Genomic DNA, 27,331 nt, shown 5'->3' on the forward strand with positions numbered 1-27,331 from the left:
GATGAATTTTCTAACAACCCTGATGAGTCCAGCAGATCTGAGCCTACTCATGATAAAGAAAAACTTGTGTATGTTGAACCGAAAGTGCAAAAGGAAGACGAGGAGAACAATGCAGAAATAGGAGCTCAACCAGTAAGCGATGAAGAAGATGATGAACATGAAGTAGAAAGCATTACAATGGAAATGGAAATCCCAAGATATGTAAGGCTAAATCATTCAAAATACCAGATTATAGGTGACAAGAATGCTGGTGTGCAGACAAGAAGAAAAATTAGAGAGAATTCTTGTCTAATTTCAACTATTGAGCCGAAAACTGTTAGAGAAGCTTTGAAATATGAAGACTGGTTGAATGCGATGAATGAAGAACTTGAATGGATTGAGAATAACAATACATGGTCTCTTGTTCCTAGACCAGAAGACAAAAAATTTATTGGGAAAAAATGAGTATTCAGAAACAAACTTAATGAGGATGGTGAAGTTGTTAGAAATAAGGCGAGGTTAGTTTGCAAAGGGTATGCACAAGATGAAGGTGAAGACTATGGTGAAACCTTTGCACCGGTGGCAAGACTTGAAGGTGTTAGAATTTTGCTTGCCTTTGCTGCTTTTACAAGATTTAAGGTATATCAGATGGACGTTAAATCAACTCTTCTGAATGGTATCTTGGAAGAAGAAGTATATATAGAACAACTGAATGATTTTGAATTGAGTGAAGATGAAAATATGGTTTGAAAACTACACAACGCACTATATGGATTGAAGCAAGCTCCCAGAGCATGGTTTGAAAGATTGCATGCACATCTGATCAAGATAGGATTCTAGAGAACTAGTGAAGATAGTAACATATATTTGAAGACTGATGGAGACAAAATGTTACTTGTTGAAGTTTTTGTTGATGATATAATATTTGGTGGAAATGATGACATGTGTATGTCTTTTGCAGATGAAATGAAGAAAGAATTTGAGATGTCTCTTATCGGTGAGATAACATTCTTTATTGGTTTCTAGATTCAACAACTAGAGAATGGAATATTTATCTGTCAGACTAAGTATGTAAAAGAAGTCTTGAAGACTTTTGGCATGCAAGATTGTAAACCGGTTGGTACTCCGATGGTGACAGGTTGTAAATTGTCAAAACAAGATGATTCACTGTATGTGGATGAGAAAGAATACAAGTCTATTATTAGAAAGTTGCATTATATTGTTCACAGTAGACCGGATATTGCACATGTTGTTGGATTGGTTGCAAGTTTTTAGAAAGATCCTAAGGAGACACACATGGTAGCAGTAAAAAGGATATTCAAGTATTTGAAAGGAACAGTTGATTATGGTTTGTGGTATCCTTATAATGATAATTTTTCTTTAAAAGTTTTCACAGATGCAGACTGGGCTGGAAATGTTGATGACTGGAAAAGCACAACTAGTGGAGCTTTATTTTTAAGAGAAAGATTGGTGTCCTAGATAAGCAAGAAACAATCTTGTATTTCACAATCTACAACTGAAGTAGAATATGTGGCAGCTATTGGCATTTCAATAGAAAGGAGATTGTTGGCATTTCAATAAGGATATTGAGAAGGTTGTTGGAGATTATTGATATAACTGAAGAAGGATGGTTATTGTCTTAATAATATTATTTTGTCATTGATGTCAAGAAATTGATTTTCTGATTTAGTATGATGTTGCCATATCTTGAGAAGTATGTTTTGATGAATATTAAGAGGTCGGTAAGTGACACAAAAAGAATGTGATAATGAAGGAGAGAAATAAGTTATTCAATGGGCAACTATTACCAAGTTAGACAATGATGAGATCATGTTGTTTTGATTGTTTTGATATCCTGCATATGTTGTTGATTATAAATTTAATACTGTATTATGTCACTGAGCAAAGAACCTAGTCGGTAAACCCTAAGGTTATCGATGTCGGTTAAAGAAGGCAGAATGTCTACCGAGTGAAGTTCAGTATTAACTGAGTAAAAAATGAGTTATAATAGATCATTGGATGAATAAAAGCATTATTTAATGAAGGATGTTGATGAGCTAGAGTTGATCAGATGATTGGTATGTCGTGTAAAATTTTTGTTGAGGATCTACGGCAATGGAAAAGCAAGAGGAAGATCTATAGCACAGATTGAACCACAATAACCTAGCACAAGTTCCAAGGAGAGGTAAAATGTTTTCAGATCAAAGGATACATTGAACCTAGTCAAGTTTGATGATCTGATGGGTAAGATTGATCATGGGAAATGTGATCAAGAAGATTAAGTGGTTAGAAATTGTTTATAAATAAGGAATTGTTGATTAACAATGAATGCGGGAAAATGTATGCACAGTGAAGCTACATTAATGTTTACCGAGCACAAAAGCTTGAAGATTTGATTAAAGAACAGATTGAGAAGCCCAGCAAGCCCAACAAGGGACAAGATAAGTCTTATGACAAGCTTGTTTTGAGCAAATAGAATCTGCTTTAGCATTTCAGATGTGAAGTTGCAGATATATTTTATTATTGTTATTTATTTTGTAAGTGACAGGAAATCTCTTAACCGAGTGGACTTAACAGTCTTATTTGTAAACCCTCTAGCAAGGTAACATTCTAAATGAGTGTTTGAAATCCTTTGACAAGGTCACTTCTAACAAAGTGCAAGATTCTAACAAGTCTGAGGGAAATCCCTTAACCGAGTCACATCTATCAATGTATTTGTAATCTTTAATAGGATTTGCTTTTAACCGAGCATACTCTAGAAGGGTATATTTCTTAGTGGGTCCGAAATCCCATAGTGGTTTTTCCCTATTTGGGTTTCCACGTTAAATCTGGTGTTATATGTGTTGTGATGTTATCTATTTATGAGTTTGAATGTTTTATAGTTTTGGTTACATATTCTGAAGAATAAGCTACCGAGGTTGAAACTGTTGAATATATTGAAGATTAAGTTTGTATGATTCACCACCCCCCCCCCTCTCATCTTATTATCTATTGGCATCAGAGCTTTATAGCAGCATCAATTAATTGTACTCAGGCTATATGGATGAGACACATTTTGGAAGGTTTTAAGGAAGACATGTCTAAGTCGGTGACTATTCATTGTGATAACACTAGTGCTATTAATATTTCAAAAAATCATGTGTTACATGCAAGAACAAAGCACATTGCATTGAAGTATACTTATAAGGGAAAGAGTACATGAGAAGAAAATAAAAATGGAGTATGTGTCTATCAAAGAGAAATTAGCAGATATATTCACTAAACCTTTTCCTAAGACAATCTTTGAATATCTCAGAGGTAGATTAGGGGTTGTACCCCTGCACAAGACCAACTAAGATGCTGGTGATGCATCAATCTAGTGAATTCATTGAATATCTTTTAGTTTTGGATTGATGTGAAGTGGGCTACTCCTCAGGGGGAGCAACTATGATGAGATAAGTAGAGATGAAGACAACAAATGTATTTGCACCTTTGGCATTGTTGTCAAAGGGGGAGAAGAATTAGTTGAAGATCATCCATGAGAAGAAGAACTAGATAAAAGACAAAAGAAATACAAAGGATATATTGAGAAGGATAAGCAAGTACAGAACATATCAGTTCAGTTCAGCATGATGAGGTTTTTAAGTGTTGCCATTAATGCCAAAGGGGGAGATTGTTGGTATATTGGCATAACTATTGATGAACCAGTATAAGCACTATTGGTGATGATATAGTTGAGATGTTGTTTGATGACTTGGTGATCAGTTTGTGTTGTCATTTATGGAAACTATGGTTACATTGTTCTATCACATTATTTAAGTCATCTATGGAATGGATTTGACAATTATCTGGCAAATAGGACTTTAACCAGTAAATGTGAAACTGTGTTATGCTTAAGTAATTGGATCTTGAGATTGATGAGGAATTTGGTGTTGCGGTTTGGAATATGTGTTGGTAACATTGTAATGAGGTTATGAAAGGAACCGTATCATATTTTGGCTACCAGAAGTCATGTTTGTAATTGACTAATGTATTTTTTGTAGGGTTTTAGTAGAGTTTAAGAACCGGTATTCAAATCTTATAACCTATAATGATTTTGAGTTTGGCGGTGTATTACATTATGTTTGTAGGATGGTGATGGCATGGTTGAATCCGCGTGAAGTGATAATATGTTGTTTTGGCATGATCAAAGAGGGAATTTCTTGGGAATGAGCGAAGTGCTTAGTAGAATGAGCTAAGGGTTTGAAAGTGTATTAGATTGATGTTCATTGATCATTCAACAGTTGTAATTGATTTGTAACTAATTGTAATAATCTATATGATGATCTGTAATGACTTGTAAAGATGTGTGATGATCTATGATGCAAATCTTAGGGTTTTGTAACCGACTAAGTTGTAAAGTCTATTTAAGGTAAGTCTGTGATGATTTACTATGTCGGTGATCAAAGGAAGAGTGTGTGGCTGAACCAATGTGTGTATCTATGAGAGAGAAGCAAATTAGAGCAAGAAAGGATCTATACAAGCAAGTAGAGAGTACTATTTTCAGATCATACATCTATTGTTCCCTAACAGTTGCAACAAACTCAAAATCCCTTAACCGAGTAGGTCCTGATAGGCCTGATTGTATAAATCCATTGACCGGGTGACTCATTAGCTTGGGTTCTAAATGCTATCACAAGGTTACTCCTAACAAAGTAAATCTCCTAACAAGGCTAAGGTAAATCCCTTAACCAAGGGACTCTTAATAGGGTCTACTCCTAACCGGGCATATTTGTAAGCTCCTAACTGGGCTAGGCTCCTAACAGGGTGCATTCCAAAAGAGTGTAAAAATCTTGTGGGTACCAATTCCCACCATGGTTTTTCCCATTTGGGTTTCCACGTGAAAATCCTGGTGTTCATGTGTTGCTTGATTTCTTTTGTGTTAAGTTGATATCTTTCTATTGCATGCATTATATGAAACACTTAAATGAGCAATTTGATAAATCTGATTAGTAATATGATTTCAGTTATTACCGGTACTATTTATGAGTTGTTTTGAAAGAAATTTTTGGTGGTTGTCAAAGTTTTAAAGTTTACTGTTATTACTGATTCACCCCCCCTCTCAATAATAATCAGTTCCTCACAAATAATACCCTTCACCTTAATATCTACCATAGGATACCACTATCCCTCTAGATTCCATCTCACTATATGATCCTACCATTTCTCCTAGTCCCCCTCATAGTCCCAATGCCTCTATGCAAGTTGTTCATGAACCCCCTATATATCAAATAGGTTCCTCCACCTTTACCCGATTCGATTTACTCCATAAGCCTACCATTTCTTCCATATCATATACCTCTCAAAATGGACTCGCGTCTTGGTTAAAAAATAGAAAAGTACCCCATTCGTAAAAATATTTGTCAAAGCATGCATTATCAAGGAAAATGGTTAGTCCTATATGAACAAGGCATTTTAGAACTCCTCCATATCAAAGCAAATTATGATGGCCATGGCCTTGGCTACATATCTCACTCTCAAGATGTTGATACCCTTATTAAAACCCACATCCATCCATCTAAGTCCAAACATGCACATTCCTCATCCTTCAAATCCATTTTGGGTCCTCATATCCCAAAATCAAAGCCTTCATCCCTTCCATCCATCTTAGGTCCTTATATCCCTTCATTCCCTATTCAAGATCAGGAAAGGCACACATCTCTTAGAACCTTCCCACCATCTATTTTCATCAACCCATCCAAAAGACCTTCATATCATCCCTATCCATCCATACTTTCCATTCCATTTGGAAGCAATTTGGATGCCAAATAAAATCGACCAGTCCAAAATCTACGTGCATTTAATGATCAACATGTCCCATCTAATTGACATGTGAAAACAACAAAGAATAATATGATCCAAAAAGAAAAATAAATATTTAGAAGGCCACAAAGGCCCATTGCAAAGAATAAAGGAAATTCAAAAGCCATATGGGTTCCTAAGTCCATTGTAAAAGAAATACATTCTGAGGAACCACAGAAGAAAGAAATGTCAAAAATTATCTGGATTCCAAAGTGGCTCCTCGAAGCACAACATCCCAAAGAAAAATCAATTTTGGCATCCAAAATTGCTATCCCTCCTAAGTGACGTCAACCTTTAAAATCCATTTTCCCTCCATCAAAATCTTATGCACAAATTCTATTTGAACCAGTAGGTATGGGAAACTATTATTTACATATTGATGAGATTTCATAGTTTGTTGAAGATTGGGTAGAAGTTTATGAATCAGAAGTATCTAAATCTTCCATTAATGTTGATGGTTAAGGATCTAATTCTTCACAAATTCAATTTTCCTCCATCACTCCACCACTCCTTAAGGTTTGTGCCAATGTTGATATTGTCAGCATTTTCCTCCACTCATGCAAAATTCTTCCAACACCCAATCCATTATCCAACACCTCTTTTCCACTCTAACATCCAACTTATCCAATCCTTTGCATAAATCCATGTCCCATTTCATCTAATCATCCATTTCATTATCCTATCAATGTCTTTGAGCATACCTTCATAGCCATGGTCTATTGCAGCACATGTTTCAAGTATACTATCCAAATAAAAAGACACTTGAGTTTTTCCTTTATGTCTTATCATGCATCCATTGTCTTCCAAAAAAAATGAAAAATGATCCTGAAAGAAATTACAAAAAATTTGAAAAAAGATCCTGAAAAAAAGACTAAAGAGAAATAATTCGTCCACTAGCGAAAACCTGGCAATCAGGTGCCTTGGGAAAGTACCATGATGAAAAAATGGCAAGCGTGCATCATGTGTAATACTTCATCTTCTTGCATTCCATACTTGGGGGCAAGTTCCATTCATTTTATCCTAGCACATCCTATCCATCATGTCTTTCATTAACCTTCATCTTTCATGTTCATCATCCTTATCTGCATCCATATTCCCTTTTCCACCTTTGATTTTGACAAGGCTAATGATATTCCTAAGCACCATATGTCCAATCTACTTCACCTTGTCCACATCCCTTTTGTCCATATTGGTTCCCTTATCACACCCTCATCCTATTCATATCCTTTATCCATTTTTTATCTTTCTTATCATATCCATGGCCTTTTATTATCCCCCTAATCCATCCCTTGATCTTGATAAAGAATAAGGAAGAAAAATGCAAAAAAAAAAATTAAAAACCTCTTGACATGCCCCTTCGTATGGACCACGTGTCATCTAGTGCACCATGCTATCATCTTATCTTGTCATGTCCAATCCCTCATCTTAGAAAAAGCATGTTATCCCATCATTATATAGTCCTTGTAAACTAGCTCATCTTTGATTCCATCATAAGCTCCCATTATCTTTCCTCTATCTATTTCAATTCCATCTATCCATTCATCCATCCATAATGTCCTTGCCTTGCTAGACATTGGGGGCAATTTTTTGAACGTGGTTGCTAGATTGAGTCCTTCTTGCTACAAAAGATCAAAGGATGCAACATGTAAATAGCTTAAATGTCCTAAAAAAATCCTAAAAAATTGCAAAATGTCCTAAAAAATCCTAAGAATTGCAAAATGTCTTTAAAAAATCCTAAAAATTGCAAAATATCCTTAAAAAAATCCAAAAACATAGCAAAATGTCCTAAGAAAATCCAAAAGCATAGCAAAACATCCTAAGAAAATCCAAAAACATAGCAAAATGTCCTAAAATAATCCAAAAAACATAGAAAAAAATCCTGAAGAAAAAACAAAAACATTGGAAAAATGATCCTGAAGAAATTTTCAAAAAAATCAAATAAACACAAAAACCCCCCAAAAATTGAAAGAATAGAAAACCCAAAAACAACCCTCTATTTTGTTCATCAATAAACTTGTCCTTTGCAACAAACATATATTTGAGCAGACACAAACGGAAAACCCATAAAACATTGCGCTTAACAAATCATGCATCAATAGACAAACTATCAATCAAATCAATAATTAGATATATTAACTTTTCATATCAATCAATCAACACTACCAGTCCTTTACCAACTATCATGTGTCTTATACAAGGTATGGCATACTTGAAACTAGACAATACCCTTCTTGCATGAGGTAATTCATTCCTGAAACCAGACATCATGATCGTCCTATTGGACAAACTATCAAAACTTTGACAACAAGATCAGAATGGTTGTTGACTCACTTGTTCTAGTGAGTCTTGTCTTTTGAATTGATTTATCTTTTGGTCATGTTTCTATGCTACTCATGGATTTCCACAAGTGACTAGAGGATTCAGGATGGTTCATGATCCTTTTTTCTATGTTTTTTGTTTGTGGTGTGTTTCATGAAGTTCTGGGGTACAAGTATGTTTTGGGTGTTTGTGTTGGTATGTTCACTCTATTACCATAACACATACCTCAACCCTTGACATACACAAGCATTTCAAAATGGATTGAAACATTCATTTTTTGTTTTATGTTAGTTTTTCCGCAAAGGGATCACATTATCGCTCTGACATCATATGTCACAACATGATGTATCCATTTTCCATATCAAATAAACCTCTCTACTACTAAAGGTGCATTTATGAAAGCAAGGTTTCATCACTACTAATTTTTCCCCATCTACTTTTTATTTCTTACTAACCATTTTTTCTCTTTCATTTTTCATTCTTCTCTTCTTTCGAGAGATCACTCATTTCTTCCATACACAAACAATCTCTCGAGGGGGCATCTTACCTCCATCCCTCAGTCTGTTGGGGCATGATTCTTTTTCAATTTTCTTTGAAACATCACTCAAAATCACATTGTATCAAAGAGGGGCAAAATGTAGACACTAAAAATTGGTATCACTTGCATTCTTCATTTTTAACCTAATCGGGCGTATAGTCTTCATTATTCATGTGATCCTGTCTTGTTTTGCCTTTCCCATTTTCTATCCAAATCATATCATTTTCTCCCCATTTCAAGTTTTGGATTTCATTTTGTCTTTAGCTTCATCTCCTTGGGATTAGTTCATTCCCCTCTCGATCCTATAATGTCAATTTTGTCCCAAACCCTACCCCGATTAGGGTATTTTGCTTCCTTTTTTGGACGTGACGCTTCCCGCTTCTCATTTTCTGTCTAATGTTTCATTTTTTTTCCTATTCCTATTTTGTGGTTTCATTTTGACCTTTTCTCTTGCCCCATGGAATCTCATTCATCCCTTTTCAATCCTTTGACCTATTTTGACCCAATTTGCCCTAATTTCCCCATTTTCGCTTAATTCTTCTCATTTTATGTCCGAACTTTCCCAATTTCACCTATTTTGACAAAAATTGACTTTTTTTGCCCAAATTGAGGTCTTCGAATATTAGTTTGACTAATTTTCCCTATTAGGTTTAATTAATTAAATCATCCTTTTACTAATTATTCTTCCTAATCTGTTAATCTTCCATCATTCAATCGAATCCCCTTTTAATATTAATTAAATAATATTAAACTATTTAATTAATTGTGTTTATGTATGAAATGATTTTAATTATTTAATTAAAGGTTCATTTTTAATGCCCTATAGTTGAATAATTTATTTAAATTATTCAATTAGCTAATTATGTTATCAAGATTAAATAAATATCTTTATTTTTTTTTATTTTTTTAATTATCTTCTCATATGAGGATAATATCTTCTTTTTTAATTTTTAATTGCCTAATATCCTCTTTGATTTTTGAAAATCTATCCTTTTGGAAATATCTCATTCATTTTAATTTTTAATTAGAAAATGAGGTATGCATCATCAGAAAATCTACTTTTTCTTTCTTTTTTTGCACTTTTTCCTCATCCGCTTCATCCTTCCTCGAATGGCATCTCTTCCGTGTGCTCAATCTAGTCTGTCCATCTAATCAAAAAATATTTTGATCCCTCACTTTCTCTTTGTTCTTATCTCTCTCATTTTCTCTCTCCATCCCCTCTCTCAATCATCACCTCTCCCTCCCTTGTATAGGGTTTAGGGAATAGAGAGTATGATATAGTGTTTAGGTATAGGGTTGAGGATATAGAGTTTAGGGTTGAGGATATTGGTATGGATTTTAGTGTACATGATTGATGGTATGGGGTTTAAGGTACATAATATTGAGGGTATTGTCCATATTGATACTCTCTCTCTCTCTCTCTCTCTCTCTCTCTCTCTCTCTCTCTCTCTCTCTCTCTCTCTCTCTCTCTCTCTCTCTCTCTAGGTCTCTCCCTCCCTCTTTATCTCTCCCATACTCTCTCTTTATTACCTCTCTCCATTGTCTAGGTTGACACCTCTCCCTCCTACCCTCTCTCTCTCTCCCTCTCTCCCCTTTCTAGGTTTCTCTCATTCCCTCTCCACCTCTATACCTCTCCATCCATATCTCATTAGTCACCTATCTCTATGCCCCTTTATCTATCTCTCCCCTATCTATCCCATTGATGCAAGAGCATTGGTCTAGTTATTACCGGTTGGGAAGTTTTCAGTGGAATTTCTTGAGAGTGTGGCATTTCTTCTTTGAGAGTTTAGCATTGTGTTTTTGGATTTATTCCCTTGTGTTTGTGTTCTTTATCATGTTTGAGATTCAAAGCATTCGGATTTGTTTCTGGTGAGATGTGGATTCCGGTATTGGCCTAATTGATATGTTCTTACTGGTTAGTCTTGCAGTGTGTTGAGCGAATTTGAATCAGGTTGCAGTTGATTTCCATGACTTGCAGATCATTGGAGATGTTGCTTTGGGCCTTGGCCGGTATTTCTGGAGGTCTGTGCATCATTTTATGTTTTTGTGTTTGTTCTTAGTGATTTAAGCCGATAGGTTACCATTGCACGTTTTAGGAACCGGTTGGTCTTTGGGCTAACCTGATTGAGTTGTAATTATTTGCCGACAGTATAAATGGAAGCTTGTGAATCATTTGAAGATATAGAAGTTAGAAGATAGAAGACATATTTTAGAGATCAAGCAAAGATGTAGACCCGATGGGAATCTGATCCGGTAGGACTAAGGTCGAAAGGCTGAGGTCCGAATTAGGGTAGAACTAACAAACTGTTCCTGAAAGCCAATTTGATATGAGGATGATCTACCGATCTTACAATTGTGTTGTAAGCATTATTTGTATCCTGGACTGTAATCCAGCATGTGGCATGTGTAATTCTCTAGATTGTAATAAGATTCATTCACATTTTTTACTGGTTATGTGTTCTATGTTGTTATCAGTTGTTCTTTTTGTTGTTTCCAGCATATTGTTACCGGTTACTAGTATGTTTTGCATGATTTATGTGTTTAGCTGCAAGGTTGGGCTGTCCTTCATTGGATCTCCCTTCCTTGACTATGTCAAATGGTATCAGAGCTGGTTTGTGAACCTGTTGTTGGACAAAGTGTTGTTTGTGCACCGGTTGGTTGGACAGAAGATTGAGGCAACTTGTGGACTTGTTCAGATCATCGAATGTGAGTTAGAGAAAGGTCTGTAGGTAGACTGTTGATCTTATAGCTTGATCTTGAGGCAGTTAGTGGGTGGAGACTTGAATAGATCGCCAATTGAGGTAGGCTGCAGTGTGGACCGGTAGATCATCGTGGAGAGGCAACCGAAAGCTGCAGTCAGATCGTTGAACCCCCCGAGGAAGTTGCAAGTACCTACTAACCGATTATTGAACCAAATCAAGTGATGGGACTCACTTTTCAATTAACCCCAAGAGTCTGATGCAGGAGCCTCAATCTAGTTCTTACTAGTTGGGCAGTTTTCAGTGGAATTGTTTGAGAGCATGCATTTCTTCTTTGAGAGTTTAGCATTGTGGTTTTGGATTTATTCCCTTGTGTTCATGGTCTTTATCATGTTCGAGATTCATAGCATTCGGATTTTTTTCCAATGATATGTTGATTCCGGTATTGGCCCGGTTGATATGTTCTTACTTGTTAGTCTTGCAGTGTGTTGAGCGAAGTTGAATTGGGTTGCGGTTGATTTTTGTGACTTGCAGATCATTGGAGATGTTTTTTTGGGCCATTGATGGTATTTCCGGAGGTTTGCACATTGTTTTATGTTTTTGTGTTTGTTCTTAGTGATTTGAGCCGACAGGTTACCGTTCCACGTTTCATGAACCAACTGGTCTTTGAGCTGACTTGATTGAATTATAATTATTTGTGGACGGTATAAATGGAAGCTTGTGAATCATTTGAAGATATAGAAGTTAGAAGATAGAAGAGAGAGTTTAGAGATTGAGCAAAAATGTAGACCCAATGGGATTCTGATCTGATAGGACTGAGGCTAGAAGGCTGAGGTCTAGATTAGGGTAGAACTGGCAGACTATTCTCGGAAGCCGATTCGATATGAGGATGATCTGCGGATCTTGTAATTGTGATGTAAGTATTATTTGTATCCTGGACTATGATCTAGCATGTGGCATGTGTAATCCTTCAGATTGTAATAAGATTCATTCACATTGTTTACCGGTTATGTTTTATGTGTTGCTATAGATTGTTCTTTCTGTTGTTTCTGGCATCTTGTTACCAGTTACTGGTATGTTTTTCATAATTTATGTGTTTAGCTGCAAGGTTGGGTTGTCTTTCATTGGATCTCCCTTCCTTGACTGCATCACCCATCTAGGTATTTAACCTCTCTCTCGCTCTCTAGATATCTCACCTCTCTATCTATCCCATCTCTAGTTATCTCCCTCCCTCTCCACCCCTCTCTCTCCATCACCCCTTACCCATTTCCCTTTATGAACTATCTCCTTCTCTTCTCTCTCCCCTCACCTCTTTATCTACCATAAACTCTAGACCTATTACTCTCCCTCTCTTCTCTCTCTTTCTCCTCTCTCTCCCCTCTCTAGGTCTCTCTTATACTCTCTCTCTCTCACCTTCCCTCATCTCCATATCTATCCTTCCCTTCCTCCATCTCTCTTCTCCTCCTATTGTTTCTCTATACTCTCTCTTTGTTCTCTTGATCACTACCTCTCCCTCCCAACTTCTCTCTTCATACCTATGTTTCTCCTTCCCTCCATCTTTACCTCTCTACCTCTCCCTATTATCTCATCACCCACCTCTCTCCCCCTCTATCTCCCTCACCTCTATCTTTCCACCGTAGGTATCTCACCTCTCTCTTTATAGGCTCTAGATCTCTCACCTCTATATCTATCTCCTCTCTAATTCTTTCCTATCCACCTCCTTATCCCTCTTTCTCTCTTTGTGAACTTATCTCTCTTATTTTCTTCTCTCTCTCCCTCACCTATCTACCTCTTCCCTCTCTAGGTCTCTCAGTCACTCCCTACTCACCTTTCCCTCTCTTCTTAGCTCTCTCTTTCTCTTTATTCTTCTCTATCTTCTCTTCTCTCTCCCTTCCCTCTCTAGGTCATTACCTCTCCCTCCCATATATAGGATTTAGGTAATAAGTTGTAGGATATAAGGTTTAGGGTATAGGGTACAAGATTGATGGTACATAGTCTAGGACCGTACACAGGGTTGAGTGTAGTAGTCGTATTGGTACTTCCCTCTATCTATTCATCTTCATCTCTCTCTTATCTCTCACTTATCTCCCCTCCCTAGGTCTCTCCCTCCCTTTCTATCTCCCCATTCCTTATTACCCTCATATATATGTCCCTCCCTACTCTCTCTTAGTATTCCCTCTCTCCATTGTCTAGGTCATCACCTCTCCCTCCTAGCCTCTCTCTCTCTCTCACCTTTATAGGTTTCTCCCTCCTTCCCTCTCCACCTCTATACCTCTCCATCCATGTCTCATTAGGAACCTCTATCTATTCCCCTCTATCTATCTCTGCCCTCTCTCTCCCATCTAGGTATTTAACCTCTCTCTCATCCTCTAGGTATCTCACCTCTCTATCTATCCCCTCTCTAGTTCTCTCCCACCCTCTCCACCTCTCTCTCTCCATCACCCCTTATCCATATCCCCTTATGAACTCTCTCCTTCACTTCTCTCCCCTCACCTCTTTATCTCCCATAAACTCTATACCTATTATTCTCCCTCTATTCTCTTTGTTTCTCCTCTCTCCCCTCTCTAGATCTCTCCTATGTACTCTCTCTTTCTCTCTCTCATCTTCCCTCCTTATCTTTGCATCTATCCTTCCCTCCCTCCATCTCTCTTCTCCTCCTACTATTTCTCTCCACTCTCTCTTTGTTCTCTTGATCACCACTTCTCCCTCCCAACCTCTCTCTCCATCCCTATGTTTCTCCTTCCCTCCATCTTTACCTCTCTACATCTCGCTCTTTGTCTCATTACCCACCTCTCTCTCCCCTTCTATTTCCTTCACCTATATCTTTCCACCATAGGTCTTGCCTCTTTCTTCCTAGGCTATATATCTCTCTCCTCTCTAATTATTTCCTCTCCATATTTTTTCCCCTCTTTCTCTCTTTGTGAACTTATCTCTCTTATTTTCTTCTCTTTCCCTCACCTATTTATATCTTTCCTCTCTAGGTCTGTTAGTCACTCCCTGCCTACCTCTCCCTCTCTTCTTAGCTCTCTCTTTCTCTTTATTCTTACCCATCTCCTCTTCTCTCTCCATCCCCTCTCTAGGTCATCACCTCTCCCTCCTTTGTATAGGATTTAGATAATAGGTTGCAGGATATAAGGTTTAGGGTATAGGGTACATGATTGATGGTACATAGTTTAGGGTACATAGGGTTGAGGTTATTGGTCATATTGATACTTTCCTCTATCTCTCCATCTTCCTCTCTCATCTCTCTCCCCCCTCTCTAGTTCTCCCCCTCCCTTTCTTCCTCTCTCTATCTCTCCATCTTCCTCTCTCACCTCTCTCCCCCCTCTCTAGTTCTCCCCCTCCCTTTCTTCCTCTCTCTATCTCCCTACCCCACTCTCTCTTATTATCTCTCCCTCTCTTATTCTCTCTTTCTATTCTCGAGGTCATCACCTCTCCCTCCCAATTTCTCTCTCTCTACTCTTTAGGTTTATCCATTCCTCCCTCTCAAATTCTCTAATTATCCATCCTTATATCATTACCCACCTCCCAAATCTAGGTCTCTAACCTCTCACTCACCCTATAGGTATCTCATCTCTCTATATGCACCTTCTATATTTCTCTCCCTCTCTCCTTACCACTCTCCCTTTATATAATCTCTCATTCTCTTCTTTGTCTTCCCTCACCTCTCTATCTCCTTCCCTAGGTCTATCATTTCCTCCACCATATTCCCTAAAACCTATACGCTAAAGAATTTATATACCATAAATCATATATTAGATAGATAGAGAGAGAGAGATTGGATGGAGGGAGGTGAAGACATGGAAGGAGTGAGGTACCTTGTGAAGGATGAGAGAGAGAGGGGGAGAGAGAGAGAGAGAGAGAGAGAGAGAGAGAGAGAGAGAGAGAGAGAGAGAGAGAGAGAGAGAGAGAGAGAGAGAGAGAGAGAGAGAGAGAGAGAGAGAGAGAGAGGTGAGAGACCTAGATAGGGAGAGAGAGCAGAAAAATAGATATAGGGGAATAGACCAGTATGCACAAGATATAGAAATCCATCATATGTATAATATTTGCTCTTGAAAGAAATCCTTGTTTACTTACCCAACTGACATTCCTTACATACCAGATTAGCAAGCTTAACAATCTTAGGAAGATCTCTAACAACATGTGTAGAACAGATCTTAATCATTGAATCAAAATTCACATGACACATTATCCTATGCCACAACCAACTCTCATCAATATGAGCAATCAAACAACTTTTCTCACTAGCATTCAAATGAAAAATGTTACCTTCAGTCTTAGTCCCAGATGCAATCTCTATACCAGAGGCATTCAAGATATTTCATTTACCATCCTTGAATTGTAGATCATAACCTTTATCAACCATCTGTCCAACACTCAAAATATTATGCTTCAATCCATCAACATCCAAGACATCATCAATGTTATGCTTACCATCAAAAGAAATAGAACCTCTTCCATGGATTACACATGCTTTGTCATCTCCAAATCTAACTATTCCGCCAGCATACCTTTCCATGCTCACAAATTTTCTTTTATCGCCGGTCATATGATGTGAACAACCGCTATCAATTACCCATTCATCTTTCTCTTCAAACTTAGCAGCTAAAGCCTTCTCCTCAATAGTGCAACAAGTGGAATCAATAGGTAAAGGTCCATTTTCTTTAATAGAAATAAACACAACTTCATCTCCTTCTGATTCTTCATTTGTAACACCTTCATTAGTATCATAATAACAGTTCTTCTGATTTCTAAAATTCCTATTAGACTTGTAGGGCTTATCATACTTCTCATGCTTGTCATATCTATCATTCCTATCATGCATATAAAACTTATTATGCCTTTCATACTTAGCCATTCTCTCTGGGCATCTAGAAGAAAAATGTCCTATCTTATTGCAAGAGAAACATTTCAAAGGCAACTTTCCATCATACTTACCGGATCCTTTAGGCAATCTCTAGGCAATCAATGCTTCAAGCTCATCCAACTCTCTTTCTTACTCTTCCATCTCTTTTCTTTCTCTCTCATATCTAGATATTTTGCATTCATCAGGATCATACTTCTTCTTTCTAGATACAGATGCAAATGCTCTAAATGGTGTCTCAGACTTTCCATGTGATTCTCCAAATTCACTCAGCTCAAATGCAGCAAGATTTCCAGCCAACACATCTCTTGTCACTATAGTCATACTCTGGATATCATCAATAGAAGAAACCTTATGTTTATAAGAAGGAGGCAAGGATCTCAACACCTTAGCAAAAATTTTATCTTCCTCAATGGTTCCACCGGCACATCATACCTAGGACAAGATCATTCACCTTATCCATAAAAGAATGTATGTTCTCATCATCTCCCATCTTCAATGTCTCATATTTTCCTTTCAAGCTCTGTAGCTTAGCAACTTTCACTTGTTTATCACCTTCATACAGAATCTCGAGCTTCTCCTAGATCTCATGTGCGATCTGAAGTCCCATCACATTTGTCATCTTAGAATTAGTGAAGGCACTAAGCAATGCTTCCTTGATCTCGTCAAGAGTAGTTGGTCCATTATGAGGAAAAATATAGGCATTCTTTGTAATCTTCTAGTAATCTTCTCCAAGACATTTCAAGTGTACTTCCATCTGGTTCTTCCATATAGTATAGTTGCTTCCATCAAACCTTAGACTGTCCTTAAACATAACACCTTAAGTTGCCATCCTGGATCTCCTCAAGCGATTAAGCTTCTACCGGAGGATCTATCTCTGATGACAATTGTTAGCAGCAATCAAGAAGGAAGACTGAGAGGGGGGGGTGAATTAGTCTTCACCAGAGCAACAAACTTAACCACCAAAAAAAGATCTAATAAACTACAACAATAAGATAGATAGGCACATTGAAAGCACAACACACAACACCAAGATTTTGACGTGGAAAACACGGTTAAGGAAAAAACCATGGTGGGAACCTACCCACAATAAGATGATACTTTGCAGTAGTATGTGAAAATATTACAATGGGGAATGCACATGAATTTAGGCACACTACCTAGAGATCACTACTCAATTATAATTGTCCAAAAGGCTACAACCCTCTGGGAAGTCTCACTGACTTACAAGAAGATTCAAAATACAATACGGAAGAAATGAACTGAAAGAATAGCATCTCCAAATGCTTGATTACAATTTTGGTTAAGCACAGTTGTCTTCTCTGCAACACCAAGCTCTCCTCAAACTCAACACCAAAGGATAAATCACTTGTTTGCACATACACCTCTCTCTGATAATGCTAACACAACATCGACACTAAAATTACATGAATATATCACCTATATATACAATTCTTCAACCTTGATAACAAGGTCGACTAAACCCTAACCCTCAACTCATAATTACAAAATTACATCACACGATACAAAGATCGTTCACCAGACCAATATAATAATTTACATAGCATAGCATGGACCTAAATCAAATTCCCAAATGATCAAATCCACCGAAAATTATGCCAAGATCAACCGCAACACGCTACACCACCAGAAATATCGCATAACACAAGAATCAATACCGGTTGATGAAAACCACCAAAAAATCACACAACGATCAATGCAGATCACCAAAACAAATAGGACATGACTAAGAAACATCAACAAGCATGTTAGAATCATTAAGAATAACTACACCAACACCACTTATCAAATCTTCATCGATCAACATCTAAAAGCTCAAGAACAAAACCAATCAGCAACTATAATGAAGAAAGATAACTTGTAGAGCACAAAATCATGAACCACCTGAAATGAAGATACACAAGACCATCCCAAAAAATCTCCCAAAATCACAGCACAAGATTTGATCACACCAAAATATACCAAAGGATATACCGAACTCTGCAAAACAGTGATCAACAAACCAACAACAAAATCAGATCATAAGATCTTCCCAAACACACCGGAATAAATCACAGGAATATGTTGACATCAATGACAAAAACATATCCTAGCAACAACAATGCATGAAAATATCCAATAACTTATGTTGGTCTTCATTTATATACAGGCATTGTTCTACGTAAGCTTTGCTCTCAAGACATGAGGATGCCTGATGCACATGAAGTGGGATGTTGTATTTGTATATGAGTACATTGATGTAAATTTTTTATGATGATATACGATGTATTTGTACATGACTAAAACTATATACAATGTATTTACACATGAGCACATTGATGTAGTTGCATTATTGATATATAATGTATCTGTACATGAGTAAACTGGTTTAGTTGTATTGATGATATATAATGTATTTGAACATGAGTACATTGTTGTAGTTGTATTATTTTGTTCACCTCGATTTGGAGGGCTATCAATTATCAATTGAGAAATTAAATTCCTTGAATCTAAAAATTCTTTATTATATTATGAGAATGGGATTGTTCTTCACCTCTCACTTAAACCACAATTCAACCCGCATTCTCATCATGCTTAATTCAATGTGATAGATTGTGTTTCATCTGATTCTTAAAGAATATGGGGCAACTAAAAAATGTGATAGACTGTGTTTCGTCTTCTCTATATATCCTCATCGTGCTTAATTCAATGTGACAGATTTTTTTGCCAACTGAAAAATCGTTGTCCTAAAAAGACTGCTTTGAATCTTGTAAATCTGAGATAGGATTTTGTAGGCATCCCTCACGTGACTGTGTAGGTTCAAATGGGTCGTTTGCAAGTGCCACAAATTTTGAGATATGGCCTATCAAATTTTGACAATTTTTTGCACTTAGGGAGCTCAAGGGACGACGCTAGTAGGGTATGGCCTGAGAATTCAACCGAGTGGGGGGATAAGACAGGAGCATGTCTAGGGTAATAGTGTTTAAATGGATGTGTTGGGACCGACGATTCGTGCTCGCAACGTGCAGAATGAGAAATTCTCCCCATGGCAACATTTCATTGAATGAAATTGACAATTTTTTTGCCAATTGAAAAATCGCTATCCTAAAAAGACCGCTCTAAACCTTGTAAATCAGAGATAGGCTTTTGTAGGCAGCCCTCACATGACCTTATAGGTTCAAATGGATCATTCACATGTGCCATAGTTTCTGAGATACGGTCTGCCAAATTTTGATAGTTTTTTGCACTTAGGGCGCTCAAGGGACGACGTTGGTAGGGTATGGCCTTGAGCGTTCGACCGAGTGGGGGGGTAAGACAAGAGCATTCCTAGGGTAAGAATGCCTAACTAGACATGTTGGGACCAACGGTTCATTCCCACGACGTGCAGAACGAGAAATTCTCCCCGTGGCAACATTTCATTGAATGAAACTGACAATTATTTTGCCAATTGAAAAATCATTGTCCTAAAAAGACCGCTCTGAATCTTGTAAATCTAAGATAGGCTTTTGTAGGCATCCCTCACACAACCCTGTAGGTTCAAACAGATAATTTGTAGGTGCCATGATTTCTGAGATACGACCTATCAAATTTTGATAGTTTTTCGCACTTAGGGCGCTCAAGGGATGGTGTCGATAGGGTATGGCCCTGAGCGTTTGACTGAGGTGGGGGGGGTAAGATAGGAGCATGCCTAGGGTAATAATTCCTAACCAGACATGTTGGGACTGACGGTTCATGCCCACGATGTGCAGAACAATAAATTCTCATTGTGGCAACATTTCATTGAATGTAACTGATGATTTTTTTGCCAACTGAAAAATCGCTGTCCTAAAAAGACTGCTCTGAATCTTGTAATTCTAAGATAGGATTTTGTAGGCATTCCTCACACAACCATGTAGGTTCAAACAGATTATTCATAGGTGCCATGGATTCTGACATACGACCTATCAAATTTTGACATTTTTTTGCACTTAGGGTGCTCAAGGGAGGACGTCGATAGGGTATGGCCCTGAGCGTTTGACCGAGTGGGGGGGTAAAATAGGTGCATGCCTAGGGTAAGAATTCCTAACCAGACATGTTGGGACTGACGGTTTGCACCCACGACATCCAAAATGAGAAATTCGCTTCGTGGCAATATTTTATTGAATGAAGCAGATGATTTTTTTGCCAACTAAAAATTCGTTGTCCTAAAAAGACCGCTCCAAATCTTATAAATTCGAGAGAAGATTTTGTAGGCAGCCCTCATGTGACCCTATAGGTTCAAACAAATCATTCGCAGGTGCCATAGATTTTGAGATACGGCCCGTCAAATTTTGACAATTTTTCGCACTTAGGGTGCTCAAGGGACAACGTTGGTAGGGTATGGCCCTGAGCGTTCGACCGAGTGGGGGGGTAAAATAGGAGCATGCCTAGGATAAGAATGCCTAACTGAATGTGTTGGGACTGACAGTTTGTGGTCACAATGAGAAGAACAAGAAATTTGCTTCGTGGCAACATTTCATTGAATGAAACTGATGATTTTTTTGCCAACTGAAAAATCGTTGTCCTAAAAAGACCGCTCTAAATCTTGAAAATCTGAGACAGGATTTAGTAGGAAAACCTCACACAACCCTATAGGTTCAAACAGATCATTCATAGGTGCCATGGATTTTGAGATACAAATTGTCAAATTTTGACAATTTTTTGCACTTAAGGCGCTCAAGTGACGGCGCAGGTAGGGTATGGCCCTGAGCGTTCGACCAAGTGGGGGGGTAAGATAGGAGCATGCCTAGGGTAATAATTCCTAACTGGACATATTGGAACCGACTGTTTGTGGTCACAACAAGCAGAACGATAAATTAGCCCCGTGGCAACTTTTCATTGAATGAAACTAACAATTTTTTTGCCAACTGACAAAATGCTGTCCTAAGAACACCGCTCTAAATATTGAAAATCTGAGAGAGGATTTCGTAGGAATCTCTCACACGACCCTATAGGTTCAAATGGATCATTTGCAGGTGTCATGGATTCTGAGATACAACTTGTCAAAGTTTGACAATTTTTTGCACTTAGGGCACTCAAGGGACGATGTCGGTAGGGTATGGCCCTGAGCATTTGAACGAGTGGGGGGGTAAAATAGGAGATAGTGTATCTTTAAGTAGATAAATGACAATCAAAACAATTTTATTTTTAGAGTTCATATATTCATATCTTAAATTTAACGGGCAATGTGTGGAAATGGACCTCTTCACGGTATCTCCCTGCTGAGATGACTTTAATGATAGCGAATTGTTGCTAAATGTAACCAATCGATTATGAAAAAATTGCATTCCATTTTAGAAGATGCCTTGCTAAAAAAAAATTGACATTACTAAGTACATCCATATTATCATTATTACAAATACCAATATGGTCATTAAATTTGGTGAAGTTGCCAAAGGCAACCAAATTTAACACTTAGGATTTAGATGAAACAAATTATATACAATCTCAAGGTTATATAAACAACATTGTATTATTTATTAATTAACCATTGCTAATTATTGGATTGAAGATTAAAGTTTAAAATAATGATGCCATGCACATGAGGAACAAGTTATATCGAAACTCAACTTCTATATATATATCAAAATATCGAATAATTACAAGTGTATGTCCATATACAAAAATGGCATAAACGCTACTTACTCAAACAAAATATATGTCAATATATGTAAATGTATGTCCATATACAAAATATACATACCAACTAGACATGTGAGTATCCTAAAATGATCTATAACATCCTAAACTACTAATGGATCATCAAAATTGATCCTCTTTGACGCGTTGCTCCTCTCCAAAGGATCCTGCACAAGAAAAATCAAACCACAATTAAGATTAGTTATATTATATAATTCACATTCGAAAGGTTAACATAAAAATCAATATACATTGAACTATAATTGAACTCTAAAAATTAATTCTCGTTTACCTTATCTCCACATTTCCTCTTCATATTTGGAGAAGTCTTTACATATGTCTTCGCTAGAGGAGGTATATCATCAAGATTTTCAAACACAACCTACATTTGTTCACAAACATAACATTGATACAAGTTAGCATATAATTGTCATTGATAGGAATGAATTATATCTACTAAACACAAAATAAAATAGACACATGTACCTAATGCATCTCTTCTTCTTCTTCTTCAGGTATAATGGACGCAATCAACAAGGATGTGAAGCCAACAATTTTTTGTACATAAAGACGACAAGTATGTGAAACTATTAATCTATGTAGACATGTATAATCATTATAAGTTATTTTAACTCTTAATTCAATCATGTTTGCATTCAATTACCTTTACCTTGTCTCCAACTGCACCAGAAGAGCCTAAATCACATAGCACCACACTCACACTACTTGTGTCCTACAAGAGTAAAATAAGATAAACATCCAAGTTACTATATAATTTAATTAATGCCAATATAAATTATGAGCATGTATGTACAATAAAAATGTAAATGACTAGGTGCAATAATATATGTACCATATAGTTGTCAAGACCAAATGAAATGGTTGTCAAGGTGCCATCATGGACCTGTGTCAACTCCTCCTCTATCATCAACTGTTAAATAGACCATGTATATAAACATTAGTACTTAATACTATCTAGATTATAAATATTAATTTAAAATAAAATGCACTGTGAAAATACAACTCTTACCACTACATCACCAGTGTATGATGAAGGTACCTCATTGCCTCTAGCATGTGAGGACTCTCTAGGGTATCCTATAGTCCCCATCGTCACATCTGGTGCATCATGCATTTCATGCACCTCATGATTTGTAGTGTCTGCGGGAGGATCAACAGGCTCTCCAAATGGACCTAACCATAGATGCACACACATAGCACAGCTATGCAACACACAAATATGTGGACTCAAAGAGGACATGTCAGTGCCATTGGATTCACTGCTACCATCACTAAAAGGTTGAGCTAGTGCCCCAACCTAAGAAAACAAAACGCTACTCAAAGAGTGAATAGCCAATACAGTCTGTGACGCTGCCTCAACAATGACATCTAGATGTTGCACTGGAGGTGGGGGATCAACGGGATGAAGGAGGACTTATGGGCCATGTACTACTCAAACTGCCCCAGGTCTATCTTGAGGCATACCTAAAACCACACCTTAGAAAGGCTTGATGTCAAAGTAGTTGACATGCTTGCCCAAAACAAACTCAACATACAATTTTTTAATGAAATAAAAGGGGACATCAAGATTGTTGTTGGGTGGTTTGTCAAAAACCATCCACCAACGATCCCAAAAGTTTTTCACCATACCATCATTTGTACACCATTTTATGGAAAGTTTTGTTTTTTTCACATCTACGGGCTATCTAGTGCGGGGATTGACAAACAATGTGGCAATATCAACTTTCAAAATCTCAAGCTCCTTGACCTAATCATAGGTCAATACATTCACATATCTAACCCTCATGGAATCTCGCCACAAAAGAGCGACATTGTGCTCCCCAGTGATGGTTTCTACATTGTTTATTATAGCTTTGAGAGTGGTGCAAGAGCACCTTGCAAATTTTGAAGACCATTTGAGCAATGAAGGCTCTTAGAAGTGTTTGTAGGTTCTTTGAATGTTTTTGATTTGTAATAAGGTCTTTCAAGACTATTTGAGTTGTTTTGATTAGCCATGTAGGGCTTTGATGCCATTTTTGTAGTGTGAACTCCATAGAACCTATTTGGTCAATCATGGTCAAATGACATCCAACATGCCTAAATGAGGCAAGAAATGTATTTTGGATCCTATGTGGCCTATTTTTAAGGTTTATGATGTGTCCTAATAGGTTACATAGGCAGAAGTCATAAGTTGTCAAGTTTGTACAAAGTTGTTAAATTGGATGACAACTTTTGTTGTCAATTTGTTGTCAAATTGTAACTAATATCCCTCCAATGGCTACCTAATTCAAATTTCAGTTGGAGTCGGTTGAGGAGGTTGGAGAAAACTTTTTTAAATCATTGGAGGTTGAGAAGAATGATGATGATGAAGTTTGTATGTAATATTGTGATTAGATTCAATAAATAGAAATTTCCATAAATCTGCTATAACAATGCTTTGTACGACCATAGTAAGGACCCCATGTGTAGCCTAAGTCATTTATTTGGATAGGCATATGAATTGATATTATTTTGGTTTTCATTTGGTAGGAAAATATTATGTAACAAGTGAGATATCTACATTTTAGTGACAAGCGGTCTGAAAACCCTCCAAAACCAGGGTTTCTAAGGAAATGTCTTCTTAACCCCACATTCCTTCAGCCAAATTGGCTCAAAATATGAGGAATGGTAGGGGAGAAAATTTACTTTAAGGTTCTTAAGGTTTCTGAGTGGGATGTTGAACTGGTGGAGTTTGGGATCAAGCCCTAGGCTAGGCATCCTCATGTGACTAGCCTATTTTGACTGCTAAAAATTGTGCAGAGGTAAAAATAAGTGTGTTGGACCCTATATGATAGTGGATTTTTTGTTTTGGGATTTTTTTAGACCTATTCCATCCATTGATGTCTTTGGATCATACCTTTGGAGTGTGGTTTCTTTGTAAAAGTGACCTAAAAGCCCTTTTAGCCCTCCTGTAGCAGCATCACTTGATCCAATCAATGCAAGAGTTGGGTACTAAGTTTTGGAAGAGTTTTGTGTCATCATTGGAGGAATAAAAAAGTGTCAAGCTTATGTGGTGTCATAGGGAGTATTTCTGAGTTCTTCCTTAAGAGTTAAAAATAGGGCTACTAAGAGTAGGCGCCTTGTAGAGGGTAGTCGTCTTGATTGCATCTGTACAAACAAAAGGGTGTTGTTTTTGTTGTAATCAATGTTCTTGTGGTTAGACAAGAACTTATATAGGGTCCATACATCTTCTGCAATGTTGGTTGTGTTGTAATCCAAGTTAACCATAGGTGGCTACAAGAGAGTTGGTGTCAAGAATAGTCTTGATGTGAGAAGTTGTATCTCCATGAGTTGTTCATGGATATAGTGGGGTCCCATTGAGAAAAGGGGAGTGTAGAGGTATCCTTACATGTTGTTGTCAGGTTTTCCAATAATCCATGTGAATGTTGAGACCTTAGTTGAGGATCTAGTGGATTAAGTTTGTGTGAGAAGCCTTTGTTCCTTGGGGCTCTGCATCATATTGGTATCAAAGCAAGTCTAATCATTGGAAGGACATATTTTGGTGTATGTTAGCAAAAGAGAGCCAAGCATAGGCTATCATAATGCCTCCAAAGGGAATGTCCACAAAGGTGGCTAAGAAATTCTAAGAGATGGAAGAGATGATCAAGACCGGAGTCAAGGAGTCACTCAAGGCTGAACTAAAGGCAATGAAGAAAGGAAAAGGACCAAGTGAGCAGACTAATGAAGAAGGGGAACAAGAGGATGAAGAAGAAGGACCCAAAAGGTAGGAGCCAAAGATACCTGTTCACCATAGACCATTCCTTGAAGCCCTCAAAACAATAGGCAAAGACTCTTCTAAGGCCAAGATGGAGATTCCTACCTATAGTGGGAAGATGAATGCTTAAGAACTTGTAGATTGGATAGATGCCCTAAATAATTATTTTGAGTGCAAGGAAGTGGCTGAGGAGAATAAAGTAAAGTTTGAAAAGACCAAACTAAATGGTGTTGCCTTAACCTAGTGGAACTATACTCAAGGTGAAAGGGTCAAGATGGGCAAGAGCATGATTCATTCTTGGGACAGGATGGTGTCCAAACTCAAGGCCCAATTCATTCCTATTGATTATGAAGTGCAGTTGTATACGAGAATGCAAAACTTGAAGTAGAAGGACTTGGATGTGGCTTCCTACACAAAGGAATTCCACAAATTGAGTTTGAGAATAGGGCATCTTGAAGATGAAAAGGAGAAGGTTGCAAGGTACTTGAATGGGCTCAAGTTCAATGTTCAAGATGAGATGAGTCTGATGACTCCTAAAACAGTAGATGAATGCTTTTAGATGGCTTTGAGGGTGGAGGATAAGTTGAGAAGAAAAAGTGAACAACACGGTAGGGGAAGAGGAGGCAAGAATTTTAGAGGAAAAGGAAATTCTGGGGGAAGAGGACAATCTCAGAAACCCCAAGGTGGGTCTAGACAGCAAGAACAAAGTGGAGACTCGGGTTCAAGAGGAAGATTTAGAGGAAGAAGACCCAATGAAAGGGGTAGATTTGGTGGACCAAGGAGAGCTCCTAGTGTCTTCATAGGAAGATGCTTCAATTGCAACCAAGTAGGACACACTACAAGCATGTGTCCTGAGAAAGCCTCAAACTCTCATGAAGGAGAGAGAAGGAACCAGTTGATTCAAGAAGATGATTGTCAAAATGTCAATTCTCCAATTGGAAGTGCAGCCCCAGCCCATGATGGATAAATCTTGATGATGAGGAGAACCATGTTGAAGATACCTCAAGTGAAAGAATCCCCTCAGAGGAAGACGTTATTCAGAACCATGTGCAAGGCCTATGGTAAGCTATGCAAGGTAATAGTTGATTCAGGTTCTACTGAAAATTTGGTTTCCACATAAATGGTAGACAAATTGAAGTTAAAAAGGTTACCTCATGCTAACCCTTATAAGGTGTCATGGTTGAATAAGGGGCAACATGTCTTAGTAGATAAACAATATTCGGTAGAATTTGAGATAGGAGAGTATAAGGACAAAATATTGTGTGATGTGATCCCCATGGATGCTTGCCATCTATTATTAAGATGTCCATGGTAGTATGACGTACAATCCCAACATGATGGGAAAACAAACTCCTTTCTCATCACCAAAAATGGGAGAAAATTCAAGATGGATCCTTTACAGGATGAGGGTGTAGATAAGAACATTGGGTCAAGTGTCATGTTAGTGAGTGGAAAAGAGTTTCTAGAAATCCTAAAGGAAGAAGTAACCCCTGGGTATGCTCTGATTTTGAAGCCCAAAAATAGTCCTAATGTGTCTAACAACAATAGGGAGGAAATTCCCAAGGAGGTGCAACAATTGCTGGATAGGTATAAGAGCATAATGGTGGAGGAAATTCCTAACACTTTACCACCCATTAGGGATATAAGCCATCAAAATGACTCCATACCAGGTTCTACTTTGCCAAACAAACGAGCCTATA

This window comes from Cryptomeria japonica, chromosome 11 (genome assembly GCF_030272615.1).
Source record: "Cryptomeria japonica chromosome 11, Sugi_1.0, whole genome shotgun sequence".
Taxonomy (NCBI): domain Eukaryota; kingdom Viridiplantae; phylum Streptophyta; class Pinopsida; order Cupressales; family Cupressaceae; genus Cryptomeria; species Cryptomeria japonica.